We start from the raw sequence: 14,440 nt of genomic DNA on the forward strand, positions 1-14,440 counted from the left end.
CTGCTGGACATTGATTCAGAGAGAGCACAACAAGAAGAGTGATCACTCAAGGTAGAATAGCAGGTTAACGCTCCTCCCCCAGGGCAACAAGTCTTGGCTTTCCCCAAATATTGCTGGTCATACAGCTGGAGAAGAAAATCTCCGAGAGTAGGAGGGTTCTGGTGAAGGGTGGAGAGGGGTCCTACGAGTGTGGGTTCAATTGTCTGGACTCCGCTTTTAGAGCTTTGAGGAGCACGCACACCAGCTGGCTTAAGAAACCAGGAAGACTGGAGAGGTGAATCTGCTGAGGCAGCATGATTTACCTAATCTCTGTGGGTTACATCTGGGAGAAGGTGGAGCCAGGCAATTAACTAATCCTGTGCACATACCTAAGGGAGGGGGACAGTAGGAAGGGCTTGGTAGACTTCCAAGAGCATATTTAGGGTTCCCAGCAAGGTGTGGTGGTCTCTCTCAAAGAGACTGAAGTCATTATTTTCCACGGTGATTTGGTTCACCAGGGTTCCATTTGAATTTCAGAGGGGAGCTCACACACAGGGCTTCCTGCTGCCCTGGGAGAGAGGGAAGGGAGAAAGGAAAAAGGGGGAGGGGCAGATTCCTAATCAGTTTATTCAACTGCAAAAGAGTCTATCCAGCCCCTGGAAGGGGACCTTTTTTGGAGGAGGCTGACCCTGAAGGAGGATTTGGCTAAATGGAGGAGTTTGAGACTTGAATGTACAAGATCTCTGGTTCAGTTCACAGCCTCTTAGAGTAGTGACCCACTGGGATATTAGCTGATACTCTGAGAAAGGGAAAACACGGATATATTTGAATTGGCTTCCCTTGGGTCTCTTATTTTCCCTAAATAAGAGTTTAAGAGAGAAGTCTGGTTTTTTAAAATTGTTTGGTTGACTCCTTGCTTGAGGGCTTGTGCTTATTTTCTTGTTATCTTGTCTTTCCTTCCTCTTCATCTCCCCCTTTTCTTTTCTTTTCTTTCTTTTTTTCCTTTTTTTTTTTTTCACTTTTTCACTTAGGGGCTGCTGGCCTGTTTATTGTTTGCTGTGCTTCCTCATCCTCAACTTCTCTTTTCTGTGTGTATTGATTTGGGCTACCAATGCTTTCTCTTTTCCTTTCTACATCCCACCTTCTGTTGTTGCTCTTACATTACCACTCTTTGTTTAGTCCCCAGATTTTCTGACTTTTTATTTCTAACACTTCTATTCTCTTTTCTTCTTTTATTAACTGTTACCTTATTGTCCTTTCTTTTCTCTTTCCCTCTCCCCTGCTCACACTACCCTTTTAACTCATACTATGTTCTTCTCCACTTTCAGTTTCCCATTTCATTATAGGTACTCCACTTTCTTATTTCTAGAACTATACACTGCTTACATGAGTTTAATATTTATTCTCCTAGGTCTTATATGGTTCTTCTGCTAATATTTAAACCAATACTACTATTATACTTTTTCTTTTCTTACCTCTTTTGCTTTCCCTGGCCCTAATCTTTTTCCTTCAAGGTAACTTAGACAACAACAAGGTAAAAGAATAAGAAGAACAAAGTGTCAAAGAAAAATTAACACACACACAAACACAGCACCTAAAAAAACCCATGACTAGAGGGAGAAGCTAATCAACTAAACAAAACCACCAAGATAAAATGATGACCAGACAGCAACAAAAAAGTACAAACCAAACCAATAATCAGGAATACATGGCCCAATCCAACGAACAAATTAAAAATCAGAAAGAGGAGAACATCCAACAACTAATCAAAGCTCTCAAATCAAATATCATGGACCAACTTAATGAAGTGAAGGAAGAGATTAAGGACATTAAGAGAACACTTGGAGACCATAATGAAGAAATTGTAAACATACACAAAAAGATAATGGATATAATGGTGATGAATGACATCATTCAAGAAATCAAAAATACACTCTCAACAAATAACACAAGATTTGAAGAAGCAGAGGAAAGAATTAATGATGTGGACGACAGTACATCTGAAATCAAACAAACTGTAGGACTGACAGATAAAAAGATAGAAAAAAATCCAGCAGGGACTTAGGAATTTGAATGACAACATAAAATGCAAAAACACGTGCATTATAGGCATCCCAGAAGGAGAAGAGAAGGGAAAGGGGACAGGAAGGAGTGATGGAGGAAATAATGGCTGGAAACTTCCTAAACCTACTGAAGGAGATGGATATACATGTCCAGGAAGCACTGCGTACCCCAAACAGTATAAATCCCAACAGGCCTGCCCCAAGACATATACTTATCAAATTATCCAAAGCTCAAGGAAAGAAAAATACTGAAGGCATCAAGAGAAAAGAGAACCATCACATACAAGGGAAGCTCAATAAGATTCAGTGCTGATTTCTCATCTGAAACCACAGAGTCAAGAAGGCAGTGGTATGACATAGTCAAGGTACTAAAAGAAAAAAAATTCTAGCCAAGAATACCCTATCCAGCAAAGCTGGCACTTGAAAATGACGGAGAGTTTGAAATATTCACAGATAAACACAAACTAAGAAAGTATGCCAAAAAGAAACCTGCCCTTCAAGAAATATTAAAGGAAATGCTGCACAAGGAAAGGAAAAAACAGGAGAGACAGAGTTGGAGGAGAGTGTAAGAACAACCAAAAAGACAGAAAGAGAAATAAAAACAACATATGACATACACAAACCCAAAGAAAATATGGCTAATATAAGTAATTTCTTGAGAGTATAACTCTGAATGTTAATGGATTAAACTCACCTGTCAAGAGATGCAGATTGGCAGAATGGATAAAGAAATATGACTCATCTACAAGAAACAGGGATTCGAGGAGGTTGAAAGTGAATGGCTGGAACACAATCTTATAAGCAAATAATAACCAAAGAAGATCAGGAATAGTTATACTAATTAATATCCGACAAAACAGACTTTAAATGCAAAACTATTTTAGGAGACAAAGATGGACACTGCATATTAGTAAAAGGGGCAAGCTTTCAGGAAGAAAGAACAATCATAAACATTTATGCACCTAATCAAGGTGCCTCAAAATACTGACACAAACACTGGAAAAACTAAGCGGAGGAATATTATAGTGGGGGACTTTAATACACCATTATCACCATTAGACAGAATATCTCAACAGAGAATCAATAAATAGAGACTCTGAATAATATATTAGAGGATCTGGACCTAAAAGACATATACATAACACTACACCCAATTACAGCAGAATATACATTCTTCTCAAGCGCACATGGATCATTCTTGAAGATAGACCACATGCTAGGCCAAAGAGAAAGTCTCAATGAATTCAGAAAGACTGAAATCATAAAAAATAATTTCTCTGAACACTGTGGAATGAAGCTGGAAATCTGCAAGGGCCAGAGACCCAGATTAGGCAAGAAGATACGGAAGTAAGCAACACACTCTTAGACAAACAATGAATCAAGGAGGAAATCTCAAAAGAAATCAGTAATTACCTTGAAATGAATGAAAATAACAACACAACTTATCAAAACTTATGGAATGCTGCAAAAGCTGTATCAAGAGGGAAATTCATAGCCATAAATTCATATATCAACAAAGAAGAAAGAGGGAAGACCCATATGGTGAGCTGGCCCATGTGCAGTGCTGCCATGTGCAAGGAATGCACCCTGCAAGGAGAGCTGCCCCATGTGAAAAATCGCAGCCTGCCTGGGAGTGGCGCCACACATGGAGAGCTGATGTAGCAAGATGATGCAACAAAAAAGTGACACAGTTTCCCAGTGCCGCATGACGAGAATGCAAGCAGACACAGAAGAAAACACAGTGAATGGACAAAGAGAGCAACAATGGGGTGGGGGAGAGGTGGGGGGGGAGGAGGGAGCAAGGGAGAGAAATAAATAAATCTTGGGAAAAAAAATAAGAGCTAAAATTGAAGATCTGACTGCACACTTGGAGGAATTAGTGAAAACACAACAAAGTAACCCCAAAGGAAGAAGAAAAAAGATCAGAGCAGAATTAAATGAATTAGAAAATAAGAAAGCAGTAGCAAAAATAAACAAAAAAAAAGAGCTGTTTCTTTGAGAAGATCAATAAAATTGATAAACCCTTAGCTAGACTAACAAAAAAAAAAAAGAGAAGATGCAAATACACAAAATAAGAAACAAGAAAGGGGATATTACCACTAACCCCACAGAAATAAGGAATAACCAAAGATATAAAAGACATATACAGAAAACTACATAACACTGTTAAAGGAAGTCAAAGAAGACTTAAATAAATGGAAGAATATTCCCTGTTCATGGATAGGAAGACTGAATACCGTTAAGATGTCTAACCTACCAAAACTGATCTACAGATTTAATGTAATCTCAATAAAAGCCAACACAGCATTTTTCACTGAACTGGAAAACTATAAAATTTATTTGGAAGGGAAAGAGGTTCCAAATAGCCAAAGACATATTGAAAAAGAAAAATGAAATTAGAGAATCATACTACCTGACTTTAAAACATACTACAAATCCATAGTGGTCAAAAGAGCACGTATTAGCACTAGGATACACACACTGTCCAATGGAACCAAACTGAGAGTTCAGATATAGATCCTTTCATACAAAGTCATCTGATATTTGACAAAGCCACAAAGCCCACTCAACTGGGAGAGAATGGCCTCTTCAACAAATGGTGCTTGGAGAACTGGATATCCATATGGAAAAGAATGAGAGAGGGCTACCATCTCATACCTTATACAAAAATCAACTCAAGATGGAGCAAAGATTTAAATATAAGAGCCAAAACCATAAAGACCTTGGAAGACAATGCAGGGAAGCATCTATAGGAACTTGTAATTGGAAATGGCTTCATGAACTTCATACCCAAGACACAAGCACTGAAAGAAAAATAGATAAATGGGACCTCCTCAAAATTAAAGCCTTTTGCACCTCAAAGTAGTTTATCAAGAAAGTGAAAACACAGCCTACCCAAAGCGAGAAACTATTTGGTAACCATATATCTGATAGGCGCCTAATATGCAACATATATAAAGAAATCCTATATCTTGAAAATAAAAAGACAATCCATTCAAAAAATGGGTATGGGATTTGAACAGACGCTTCTCCAAAGAAGAAATACAAATGGCTAAAAAGCACACAAAAAGATGCTCAACATCATCAGCTATTAGGGAAACGCAAATCAAAACTACAATGAGTAACCATCTTACACCCATTAGACTGGTGGCTACTAAAAAAACAGAGGACTACAAGTGTTGGAGAGGATGTGCAGCAATGGGAACCCTCATACACTGCCAGTGGGAAGGTATAAGGAAGGATCCAGCCGTTCTGGAGGATAGTTTGGTGGTTCCTAAAAAAAAAAGCAGCTATAGATTTACCATATGTTCCAGCAGTGGAACTGCTGGGTATATACCCAGGAGAACTGAAAACAAGGACACGAACTGATATATGCACACCAATTTTCACATTGGCATTAGTCACTATTCCCAAAAGTTAGAATCAACCCAAATGCCCATCAACAACAGATAAATGGCTAAACAAAATGTGGTATATACACACAATGGAACTCTACTCAGCTGTAAGAAGGCATACAGTACTAACACACTGGATAACATGGATGAATCTTAAGGACCTGACGTTGAGTGAAGCAAGCAAGCTTGCTTGAAGAACAAATACTACATGACCTTTTTGATATGAATTAAGCAAATCAAGCTGTCTCAGAGGGCTAGAGACTGGATGATATGCTTACAGGAAATAACAGGGGAGAAGGTTGTGAACTGACACCTATACAGGCGAAATCTATGATAAAGTGGAGGTAAGTAGTTGTTTAGTGAAGGGATAAGACGGGGGTATAGGGATAATATTGGGTTGGCTTTGAAGGCTTAAGGTGTACTAAGGTTGGCAGGATGGGTCAGATGGTCAATGGAATTGGGGGGAAGGTTTGGAGGGAGCAGGTGAATATGGGAGATTGTCAGGTACGTGGTTGAAATTATAATGTTGAGAAAACTCTTTAGAAAATATAATAAGGAAGGGTTACTTGTTTAAGGTGTTTGATGGGGAGCATCTGGCACAGAGTGCACATGGGGCAGGCTTCTAGGAAGTGTGCGAGTGCTCATTTTGTCATATTGTGTTATATCAGTGGATGGAAACACACACAATAAGCAGGAAAGTGTTGTACCCCCATCCTGGGGTGGACTGATGGTCTCAAACAGAGGAGAGGGTGTCTCTCGAGAGCATGGGTGGCTCTCAATGGGACAGGACAGACTAGAGTATCAAGCCCTCAGCATTGTTATAAATATCTATGAATCTTGTCCTTCTGGGCCCTGAGGGGAGGGGGCGAGAGGAATAGAACAGACGCAAGAGGGCGTAACTGGGGGGCAATGGAGTTCCACAAGATCGTGCAATGATGGATATAAGCCATGTTAAATTTCACCAAAAATTTATAAAAGTGCATGGTCTAAAATGGAAACCATAATGTAAGCCATAATGGAACCATGGTTAGTAGCTATGTCTCAATATCTGTACATTAGCTGCAGCAAATATAACATCCACATGTAAAAAGATCATTGCTGGGGAAGAGGGAAAAGGGTTTGATGTTGGGTATATGGGAGTCCCCTATATTGTATATGTGATTTTACTGTGATCTAAAACTTTTTAGAAGACAAAATTTTAAAAAAGAAAAACAGTAGACACTGAGGAAGGAATGGAAGAGACTGCCTTGCAATTGTACATGCAGGGCAATACCTATTACTGTGATGAAAGGCAAAACATCAAAAACAAAGTTTTATGGTATTTTTCATTTTTTAATATCCCAATTTATTTTTTACTTTATTTTAGTTTTTCTAAATTCTTAGGTATTCTAATTCTAATCTTTAAAGCTGTGAATACTATATCACTTTCCTACTAATTGAATTTGGCAATATATTAGGCTTCATTTTTTTAAGAAGTTTTGGATCACAGAGGGGTTCAAGTACAGCAGGGGAGGAGCACTGGTGTGCGGTGTCATTGATGGGGGATGCATGGATGGGAGAGAGTTCTCCAGAACATGCATATAGGGTATATAGACATGTTTGGATGTTCGCTGGGTATTGTCATAGTGGATAGAGTTACACAGGACAGCTGAAGGAGTGCTGAGTTCCAATCCTAGGGAGCTCTGTTGCATTCCCCAATGGAACAACAATTCCCCAAGTGCAAGGACAAAGACCAGTGAAAAAGGACACTCCAATGGTGGGCCCTTGATATTGATGACTCTGTTTATGAGCCTATGTGTTTGAACTTTGAACTAGCTCTAGAGCTGCAGGATGCCTAGGAGTTACTGTTACCTTTTGAGAGCCTCCATGTTGATCAAATGTGGCCACTCTATAAGCCAAACTCAGCATGTAAATGCCTTACCTTCCCCCAGCATGGGACATGACTCCTGGGGATGAGCCTCCCTGGTGTCGAGGGATTATTACCATCACCAGCTGGTGATGCAACTAGAAAAAGACCTTGAATAAAAGGGGAAATGGTAAAGACAAATGAGTTTATATGGCTAAGAGACTTCAAAATAAGTAGGGAGGTCATCAGAGGGGTCACACTTCCACACATCTCAGCAGGAATCCAGACACAGTAAAAGTAGATACAACCCCAGGTACCAGTGCTCCTGAGGGTTACAGAAATATACAGGTTCTACGGTTATGGCAGATGGCTCTGGAGTTCAGTGCCTTGCCAGTGGGCCCTACTTTGGAATTTGTGCTCCTGATTATGATGGAGTTGGGACTCAAATGTGACCTCTCTACATATGCTTCTTCTCACTTTTACTGAACCTGTGATTTGCGCTGGGGTTTGTGTATGCTTCAGAGACTTCAATCGCTGGACTGTTCATGAGCCAGGCGGGCCCTGAGCCTCAGCAGAATTGAAACACCTACTCTCCAGTATTTTGGACTTACCCAGGTCAGCTGACAGGGAGGTGAAAATGGTCAAGCACCATGCCAGGGAACTGAGAGTGTCTACAACTGCAAGCAGGAGAATCGCATCCAAGAGCCAAGTGGGATGTAAGCCCCCTCTCAGTTTAGAGATGGAGTGGAGATCGCCATCCCAGGGTCCAAGGATGGAGGAATATAACATGGATTAGAGTGGACTTACTGGGACTTACTGGTATTCTACTATAGAACTACTGTGACTCTAGCAATGGAAGAAATTGTATCACTGATGTGGAGAGAGTGGCCATAGTTGTTGAGGGCAGGGACAGGGGAGAAGAATTGTGATATGGGGGCATTTTCAGAACTTGGAGTTGTCCTGAATGATACTGCAGGGAAAGATGCAAGACATTGTATATCCTGCCATATACCAATAAATGGACTGGGGGAGAGAATGAACTACAGTGTGAACTATGGTCCATGTGGTGTGGCAGTGCTCCAGGGTGTATTCACCAAATGCAGTAAATATGCCTTACTGATGAGCGGGGATGTTGATGTGGGAGGAGCGGGGGCTGGGGTGGGGAGTGGGGTATATGGGAACCTCTTATGTTTTTTAATGTAAGGTTTTGTGTGATTGATTTATCTTTAAAAAAAAGACAATAAAAAATAAATTTTAAAAAAAGAGATAAAACCAAAGGTCCATCTGAACACCTGGAAAAACTAAAAAACGAACAGGAAACTATTCTCAAAGAAGACAGAAGGAAAGAAATAATAGATTAGGCCAGGAATAAATGAAACTGAGAACAACAACAACAACAACAACAACTACAAGGAAAAAACCAACGGAGAAAATCAGAAAACCAAAAGCTGTTCCTTTGAGACGATCAATAAAATTGACAATCCCCTAGCTAGACTAATAAAGAAAAATGAGAGAAGATATAAATAAATACAATCAGAAATGGAAAGGGAGAGTTATTGATAAAACTGATCCCACAGAAGTAAAAATCATAAGAGGATATTATGAGAAATTGTATGCCAACAAGCTAGACACCCTAGATTAAATGGACAAATTCCCTGAAATGCAGAAACTCCTACACTGACACTATAAGAAATACAGGAACTTAACAAAACAATCACATTTAAAGACATTGAATCAGTCATCAAGAACCTCCAACAAACTATATTTAGCTCCATGTATAATGAGGGAAGTGGATATGGTTCAAGCAGTTGGAAGCCTGCCTACCACAAGGGAGGTCCCGGGTTCAGTTCCCAGTGCCTCCTAAAAAAAAAAAAAATGATGAGGAGACACAGACAGCACACAACAAACAAACAGACACAGTGAGCAGAGAGCGAGTGCAAACAACAAAGGTGGGAGAAATAAATAATAAATCTTAACCCACAAAAAACATGTAACTATGCACTTCCTCATCTCTATTCGCATCAGTCTGTATCTTCACATCCATACCCCACCGCATTCTTACCACTCCAAGCTTAAGCCAGACCCAAGGTAACGTGTATTTTAGGATTAAAGCAAAAACTAATTTTTCCAAACATTGGGAATGTCACCATGATAAATTATTTGGTTTCAGCTGGTATAAAATCTGTGAGAAAAACCCTTAATGGGGAGGCTGATTTGAAATTGTACATATGGTCTCCTGCCAGTAAATAAACCTTTCCCTTACTAAAAACAACAACAAAAAAAACTCCCAACAAATAAAACTCCAGATGGCTTCACAGATGAATTCTACTAGGCATTTTAAGAAGAATTAAAACCAATCCTGTTTAAACTCTTCCAAAAACTGAAGAGGGAAAATTACCCAAAACATTTTATGAAGCCAACATCACCCTAATACCAAAGCCAGATAAAGAAGACACTACAAGAAAAGAAAATTACAGACCAATCTCTCTAATGAATATAGATGCAAAAATTCTCAACAAAATACTTGCAGATCAAATCCAACAGCACAGCAAAAGACTTAAACATCATGATCAAGTGGGATTTGTTCTTGGTATGCAAGGCTGGTTCAACATAAGTAAATAAATCAACATAATATACCACATTAACAAATTGAAGGAAAAAAATACCCATGATCATCTCAATTGATACAGAAAAGGCATTCAACAAAACCCAGCATCCTTTCTTGTTAAAAAACACTTTGTAAGATAAGAATAAAAGGAAAATTCTGGGAAGCGGATCAACTGATATAGTGTCCGCCTACCATATGGAGGGTCCAGGGTTTGATACCCAGGGCTTCCTGACCCATGTGGTAAACTGGCCCATGTGCAGTGCTGCTGTGTGCAAGGAGTGCTGTGTCATGCAGGGGTGTCCCCCATGTAGGGGTGCCCCACGTGCAAGGAGTGCGCCCAGTAAGGAGAGCCGCCCTGCATGAAAAAAGCGCAGCCCACCCAGGAGTGGTGCTGTACACACGGAGAGCTGACACAGCAAGACGACACAACAAAAAATGGACTATTTCCTGGTGCTGCATGACAAGAATGCAAGTGGACACAGAAGAACACACAGCAAATGGACAGAGAGCAGACAACGGGGGGGATGGGGTGAGAAATAAATAAAATAAACCTTTAAAAAAAAAAAAAAGAATAGCCAGAAATAAGCTATGTACAGCAGGGGAAGTATAGAGAGATTGAGAGGTGAAGAATTGGAAAAAAAAAAAAAAAAAAAGGATAATTCCTCAATATGTTAAAAGGCATATATGAAAAACCCACAGCCAACATTGTACTCAATGGGGAAAGGTTGAAAGGTTTCCCTCTAAGATTGGGAACAAGACAAGGATACTGTCACTACTGTTATTCCACATTGTACTAGAAGTTCTAATTAGATCAGACAAGGAAAAAAATAAAAAATAAGAAGCATTCAAATTGGAAAAGAGGAAGTAAAACTATTTGCAGATGACATGATTCCACATTTAGAAAATCCAGAAATGTCTACAGCAAAGCTATTTGAGCTAATAAGTGAGGTCAGCAAAGTGGCAGGATACAAGATCAGTAATGTTTCTGTATACTAGTACTGAACAATCTGAGGAAAAATCAGGGGAAAAAACCATTTACAAGAGCAATAAAAAGACTCTAATACCTAGGAATCAATCTAACCAAAGAAGTACCAGACCTATATGTAGAAAACTATAAGCCAACACTTAAAACAAAAAAAATCAGGGAAGATCTAAGCAAATGAAAAGACATTCCATGTTCATGGACTAGAAGACTAAATATAGTGAAGATGTCAATCTTACCCAAACTGATTTATAGGTTCAATGAAAAACCAATCAAAATCCCAAAAGCCTACTTTACAGAAATGGAAAAGGCAATTACCAAATTCATTTGGAAGGGAAGGTGCACCCAAATAGCCAAAAGCATTCTAAAAAAGAGCAACGTGGGAGGAATTTCACTGCCTGACCTCGAAACATATTACAAAGTGACAGTGGTCAAAACAGTACAGTAGTGGCATAAAAACACACATCAATCAGTGGAATAGAACTGAAAGTCCAGAAATAATCCCTCAACTGACAAACCTACTAAGACCACGTTGAAGGGACAAAACAGTTTCTTCAACAAATGGTGCTGGGAGAACAGGATATCCATAACCAAAAGAATGAAAAGGACCCCTACCTCACTCCCTATATAAGAATCAACTCAAAATGGATCAAAGACCTAAATAGAAAAGTCAGTACCATAAAACTACTACAAGAAAATATAAAGAAACATCTTCAAGACCTTGTGGTAGGTGGTGGTTTTTTGGACTTTACATCCAAAGCATGTACAACAACAAAAAACAATGGGGCCTCCTCAAAATTAAACACTTTTGCACCCCCCAGGACTTTGTCAAAAGGGTGAAAAGGCAGCTGATTTAATGCGAGAAAAAATATTAGGAAATCACATCCAATAAGGGTTTAATATCCACGACAAATAAAGAGATGCTACAACTCAATGATAAAAGCCAAATGACTCAATTTAAAAATGGGCAAAAGACTTGAATAGACATTTGTTGAATGAAGAAATACAGATGGCAAAAAAACACACAAAAAATGTTCAACATCACTAGTGATTAGGGAAATGCAAATCAAAACTACAATAAGTTACTTCATGCCTACGAGAATGGCAACTATTAATTAAAAACAGAACTATAAGTGTTGGAAAGGATAGGATATGGAGAGATAGGAAAGCTTATTCACTGTGGGTGGGAATATAGACTGGTACAGTCACTGTGGAGGCCTTTTTGGCAGTTCCTAAAGAAGCTCAATAGAGATTTGCCACAGGACTTGACAATATCACTACTAGATATATACTCAGAAAAACTGATAGCCGTGACACAAGGAGACATCTGCATGCCAATATTCATAGTGGCATTATTCACTATTGCCAAAAGATGGAAACAACCGAGGTGCCCATCAACCAATGAATGGATAAACAAACTGTGGTATATTCATATGATATGATGCAGCTGTTAAAAGAAATGAAGTCATAAAGCATATGACACACGGATGAACCTGGAGGACACTATGTTGAGTGAAGTAAGCCAGCCACAAAAGGACAAATACTGTATGACTGCGCTACTATGAACTAAATATATTGTGTAATCTCAAGGAGTTACTAACTTGAATATGGGTCACCAGAAAAGAGAATGAGTTTAGAGAATAGAAAGGTGAGGGTTAACTTGTGCAGAATTGGTAAAAAAAGATGTGTGCTAATATTTGTAAATTAAGAGAAAAGATGAAAGCTCAATATAAAGTTTATATCTAGCAATACTATTACGTAGGTATTAAAGTAGTTTAAAGGGAAAGTCTAAGATCATGTATATTACTAAAAGGAAAGCTAAAAAATTGATCATGGAATTGTATAGCACAGTAAAACTGCATGTGAAATATGAATATAAGTAAAATTGTGTTTTATGGGTTAAATTCAGTTTTCCTTTTGAAGTTGAACAAATGTATGCTAATACTATGTAATGTTAAAATCAGACCAGGGAGGCAGACTTGGCCCAATGGATAGGGCGTCCGCCTACCACATGGGAGGTCCATGGTTCAAACCCCGGGCCTCCTTGACCCATGTGGAGTTGGCCCATGCACAGTGTTGATGCGCGCAAGGAGTGCAATGCCACGCAGAAGTGTCCCCCGCGTAGGGGAGCCCCACATGCAAGGAGTGTGCCCCATAAGGAGAGTTGCCCAGTGCGAAAGAAAGTGCAGCCTGCCCAGGAATGGCACCGCACACACGGAAAGCTGACACAGCAAGATGACACCAAAAAGAAACAGATTCTCAGTGCCGCTGATAAGGATAGAAGCAGTCACAGAGGAACACACAGCGAATGGGCACAGAGAGCAGACAACTGGGGGTGGGAGGAAGGGGAGAGAAATGAAAAATAAATCTTAAAAAAAAAAAAGACCAAAAAAAAAAAAAAAAGAAAACAAAAACACTATGCTAAGTGAAAGAAACCAGAAACAAAGTATTACATATTGTATGATTCCATTTATATAAAATGTAAATATAAATCAATTTATAAAGATGAAATTAGATCAGTAGTTATGTAGGGCTGAGGAAAGGCTGTTAAGGGGTGTGGAGTTTTTCTTTTTTTTTTTTTCTTTTTTTTTTAAAGATTTATTTATTTTTATTTAATTCCCGCCCCTCCCCCGGTTGTCTGTTCTCTGTGTCTTATTTGCTGGGTCTTGTTTCTTTGTCCGCTTCTGTTGTCAGCGGCAGGGGAGGTGTGGGCGGCGCCATTCCTGGGCAGGCTGCACTTTCTTTCTCACTGGGTGGCTCTCCTTACGGGCGCACTCCTTGCGCATGGGGCTCCCCCACGGAGGGGTGTCCCCCGCGTGGCAGGGCACTCCTTGCGCATCAGCACTGTGCATGGGCCAGCTCCACACGGGTCAAGGAGGCCCGGGGTTTGAACCGCGGACCTCCCATGTGGTAGATGGACGCCCTAACCACTGGGCCAAGTCTGTTTCCTGAGTTTTTCTTTTTGAAGTTATGATAATTGTTCTAAAATTATTTTGTGATGAATGCACAACATTGTAATTATACTAAAAGCTACTGACTATATACTTTGGATAGACTATTGTATGTGAATATATCTCAGTGAAACTGCTTAATAAATAAATAAATGTGTAAGAATAGCCAAAAATATCAGCTATGTACAGTAAGGGAAACAGAGGTTGAGAGGTGAAGAATTTTCTTGTTTCTTTGTTTTTTATTATTACTGAAATAATGAAAATGCTCTCATAATGATTGAAGTGATGAATGCACAACTGTGTGATTATACCAAATGCCATTGATTTACCCTTTGGATGAACTGTATGCTTTTTATTAATACGTAGCAATAAAATTGATTTGTTTATAACAAAACAAAAAAGCAAAAAAAACAAATCAAAGGATAGCCAGAATGGCTATATTACTGTGAGACAAAATAGAGCTTAAGTAAAAAAAGATTACAACAGATAAAGAAAGATATTATATATTGATCATATGACCCATCAATTCAATCCCTAGGTATATATCCAAAAAATTAAAAGCAGGGACTCAGGCAGATATCTGTACACCAATGTTCACTGAAGCATTATTCACAAT

The 14,440-nt window shown here is 39.2% G+C and overlaps 1 protein-coding gene across 9 annotated transcripts in view; it reads right to left on the reverse strand.

Moving 5' to 3' along the window:
- Window positions 1-14,440, reverse strand: part of PALS1 (protein associated with LIN7 1, MAGUK p55 family member) — a 108,605-nt gene that overhangs the window by 37,132 nt on the left and 57,033 nt on the right. The window lies entirely within an intron of this gene.

Source organism: Dasypus novemcinctus, chromosome 3 (assembly GCF_030445035.2).
Source record: "Dasypus novemcinctus isolate mDasNov1 chromosome 3, mDasNov1.1.hap2, whole genome shotgun sequence".
Classification (NCBI taxonomy): Eukaryota; Metazoa; Chordata; class Mammalia; order Cingulata; family Dasypodidae; genus Dasypus; species Dasypus novemcinctus.